The following is a 4,637-nucleotide window of genomic DNA, read 5'->3' on the forward strand; positions in this document are numbered from 1 at the left end:
AACCGTGCATATATGCTCAATTACTATAGCAATAGTGCATAAATGCACAATTTTACACCCACTGATGTAGGTTTTTTTGGGGTCAAAATAAGTAAAATGGGTAACTTTTTCTATTTTGCAAGAGTTTACACATGCTGATGTGGTTGCTCAAGGTACTCTTAGTAATGTTTTATAGGTTTACATGATAGTTCTTTGTTTCTTGCTCTTTTTTTTTTGTATTATTTATATTTATATTTATTTTCAAGTTAGATATATAATTTGAGTAAATGAAGAAATATATTATAAGTTAGTTATAAAATGAAAATAAGGGTGTGCTATAGATTTCAAAAGACAATTGATGCAAACATCTGAGAACTTCGTTGACACCAATGCAATGTGATAGATGTCTCAAAATAAGAAAAAATTTCGTAGAAATGAATTTCTCGAAATGAGTGATTGTTATCCACTTTTTAAAAGCATTAATCAAAATAGCTTCAAATTGATTTATAAATGCATTAGTCTTAAGGGACTTTCTAATGGGTTTATCTACCAATTATCATGCGCATCAATAATTTACTAAAATATATAGATTTTGTATTTTCTTTTCTTTTTCTTTTAGCTTCATGCACAACTAAACGCCTTATATTATACTGTTGAAAATTTCCAACTAATTGGAAGTCATCATGTGATTATGCTTTATTTTGGCTTTACCTTTTTTTTCTTTTTTTTGGTGCATTTACTGAAACATACAAGGCTATCTTTAGCTATTCTTAATACTTGTGTTACTCTTGACTATTCCCTTTTTGTTTTGGTGCGATGATGATGGTGCGCTAGAATAATCTTTTGGATTGTGGGGTTTTTTCTTTTTTTCTGAGTTTAGTGTTTTGTTTTTTCTTTCTTTACGTTATTTTCTTTTCTTTTTTTCTTATTTCTAAAATCTTAGACACGTATTTCCTAAAGACAAGTGAAAACTTTGCTAAAGACAAAGGGAACAATTTTCAAATTCCTATATCTTTCTCTTTCTCATTGCATTCTTCCTTTTCTTTTATCATGTTGAATTCTCTTTTTCTAACAAAGCCTTAAAAGCCTTGTGCGAGATTGGGGCATTTGAATTTGAACTTTTAATAAGAAGATTGTCATGCTCCAAACCTAAAAGGATTCAAAGCATGAGAAATACATCTCAAAGGTACCTGTAAATTTTTCATTTTTGACAATTCAATCCAAATAATTCATATCAAGTACCAACATCAAGAATTATCATAATAATTCCATTAAAGATACTCCCAAAGTAAGTCAGAGCTATATACAATAATTACAAGGATTATTGGTCACAAAAGAATAGAGGTCTGAATAAATATAATTATATATCATCAGCTTATCCCATCAGTGGGAATATAAGTCATAACCATTATTAGATACAAAAGAATGAGTCAACCCTACTCTAGGATGTACATCATCTAAAGATCACCATAACAAAAGTCTAGCTTTCATCAGTAGTTAGTCTAACTACTGCTAGCCACAAAAACTTGACTCAAAATGATTGTTGTCTACTCTGAAAAAGTTTGTAAAATGATGGGATAAGACAAAGTCTAGTAAGTAGCATAATTAATGAGGGTAAGGGAAATGCAAGTTTCATGATGATGAATAAATTATAAACATGCACTAATTTGGGAATTCCAATTCGATTTCTGAAAAATCAATTTCAGTAATAACATGACAAGAATGATTTAAATAGTTTAGCACAAAGATCATTAAAATGTTTACCATGAAACTACATAGTATCTATATATACTGTGAGCAGTAACAATACCATTCCAAAACTAAGAAGTTCAACCCAAGGCCACAAGACAAGCCGTCATAAAGATGTCAAGTATGCCATAAAGACATCAGTTATGCCACGAAGATATCAATATGCCACGAAGACGGGGTGCCATAAAGACTGTGGCATCTGGCTGGGTAATTACTCCTGTCACAGCACAAGGGTCAAACAACATAAAGCTCACAGCTAAATGAAATTGAAACTCGTAGTTCATTTCCAAGTATTTTCATAAAACTTTATAATATCCAAGCATTTCACAAAGTTTCCAAAATTTTCAAAATCATTTCTTGTCAATAAGATTTTCTATCAATTTCCCAAATAATACAAGTTAAGATAACACATCTTTAGTATTTCCAAATAATACCATAAATCCATGAAATCTATTATCAAAGGAATTCAATGATGCTTATCTTTTTTCATGTTAGATACTCATGCATTTCCCCATATGCAATACCAAATATGATGCACTTTTCATATATAATTATATATAGTAAGGTCACAACATAACACTTTTTAGAAAAACATAGTTCTCCAAATAATTTTCCAAAATTTGTTTGACCCAAAAACAACGTTTATGCAACATGATTATTTTCCAAAAATCTCATTAAAAAGCCACTTACCTTACAACCCACGAGCCTAATTCTCCAAGCTCCAAAGGAGATTAGCTAAAACTTAAACAATATCAAGCAAACCTATCACAATAAGTATAAAACTTGAAATTGTATCTAGTTACAAATTAAAAATTGCCAAATAAGCAATTAATTTAGGCAAGCTTAGTATTTAGCCTCACAAATAATGTATTCCACATCCAAAGTTTCTTAACAATATAAAATACACGGCATAAACCAATTTATACTCATAAATCATTCAAGGTATTATCTCTTAACATCAAAACCTCAACACTTAATAAGTAGTTCCCACAAGATTTATATAATATCATCAAGAGACCCATGACACCAAAATCATAATATTCTCCAAGAAAAACAATTAGAATCTTTAACTAGCTCCAAATAATCAATAAAAATTATATTCACTATTTATTTCACATTAAAAAACCAAAACTCCCAAATCTTCACTACTTAGATAACCACTATTGTAAAAACTATAAACTCACTCATCAAATAATTCTACCAACATAAAACCAATACATATAAACACATGAATATCACTTCCAAAACTCATAAATCACATGAGTATTATTATCAAAGCTTAGATAAAGAAGCCTCTAGCAAAAGCATATAAACCCACCAAAAAGATTAAGAAAATTTACCTCAAATAAAAGATGTGAAGATGCAAAGGTTCCTAAGAAGTTTTTTCGGTGATCTTGTCGAACAAATGATGGTAGAGATGGTGGTGTGGAGTAGGTACTAGTGGGAGAGTGTGAGGGAGTGAAAGGAGTGTTGTGTTTGTGAGAAAAGAAAAGATAAAGAGAGCAAAGTGAGTTATGGCAGGCCAAAGAGAAAAGAGTGAGATATTTTGTGAATATGTGGAGGGGAATTAAGGGGGTAGGTGGGGCTATATATATATATATGATGGGCTGGGGTGTTACAAAGCTTGTTTCAAAGTTTACTACCAGAACAAATTCATTATCTATAGGACTAGAAGAAATTATTGCTGGTTGTTAAGCAGAGGAATATTATTATTATTTTTAGCATGCTCAACAATGACAACAAATTTAAAACCTATGTTTTTCACTTTTTATAACAAAATATAAGAAAATACATTGACTTTTTGGTTGTAGAATGGAATCAAAATTATTGAAAGCTTTGTCAAGCTTTCCTCAGATAAAAGGATTTCATCTATGTAAGAGCAATGAAGTCTGATGATGCATAAAATCGTCAGTGAGCTGATTGTCCACACATGCGCCAACTAGGGTTCTCGAAGAATGAGAAAACAAAGAACTAATAGAGAGTATCGGTGGGGTGTCGGCCAAAGACCCTCCAAAGGTTAAGTCAGCGATAGGAAAATCTTTAAGAACTCAATAGTATGAGAGCCATAAATTTTTCACGTACCTTAAGGGAAAGGAGGTATAGTGTTTATATAGTGGCGTAGGGCTGACTAAGATCCCTTGAATGTAGGAGCTTTCCTTGTAAAGAAGACTTGGAGTTAAGGCCCCAGGATTTCAGGGATTCTCTTCCTATATAGGGAGGATATGAACGCGTTGTAGGATCTTTGGATGTAGTGTGCAAGTTATTTCCATATAAGGATACATGAGTGGAGAACATGCAAAACTTTATGGAGCCCAGTGTATTTAACCATCAGGTTCATATGTATCCATCTGTTAGGCTCACACGAACCCATCTGTCGGGTTCATATGTGGCCACCCGTTGGGGTCACAGGCACCCACCCGTCGGGTTCATATGTGGCCACCTATCGAGTTCATACAAAGGTCTCCGTCAGGCTCACATGCCAACCACACTTTGGGCTTACGTGCGAGCCACCCTTCAGGACCAAATGTGTGGCACCCAATGGGTCTTCTAGGAAGTTGATGGGCTTTAGAGGAGAGCGTGGCGCTTATACTACTGGGGCATAAGGAGGCGAAGTGGGGAGTTTATCCTAACGAATCTCAGGTGAGATGTTTTCGCCTTGACGGGTCAAAGAATTAAGAAAACTTTTCACAGGCTAAAAATACCTTTATCAATAGCCCCCTACTCCGTTGTTCATTGGGGTGGCTAACAGATCTCGGAGTACATCGAAATGTTTTTATGGTCATTAATCATCTTGTCTCGGGGTTTGTATCATTTGCAAGGGTAAAAAGGTCTTTAACCAACACTAGGCAACACGTGGCGACTTGTTCAGGCCCGACGGGCTAGTGGTCTCTTCCTCTTCCTCTTCCTCT

At 33.7% G+C, this 4,637-nt stretch overlaps 1 long non-coding RNA gene across 1 annotated transcript; it reads right to left on the minus strand.

The window, feature by feature from the left end:
• Positions 1–1,328: 1,328 nt before the first annotated feature.
• On the minus strand, positions 1,329–3,270 carry LOC115957172. The gene is made up of 2 exons (XR_004084325.1): positions 3,069–3,270; positions 1,329–1,945 (listed from the first exon to the last, which is right to left on the minus strand). It is a non-coding gene; the product is annotated as an uncharacterized LOC115957172 (long non-coding RNA).
• Positions 3,271–4,637: the final 1,367 nt, after the last annotated feature.

This window comes from Quercus lobata, chromosome 1 (genome assembly GCF_001633185.2).
Source record: "Quercus lobata isolate SW786 chromosome 1, ValleyOak3.0 Primary Assembly, whole genome shotgun sequence".
Classification (NCBI taxonomy): domain Eukaryota; kingdom Viridiplantae; phylum Streptophyta; class Magnoliopsida; order Fagales; family Fagaceae; genus Quercus; species Quercus lobata.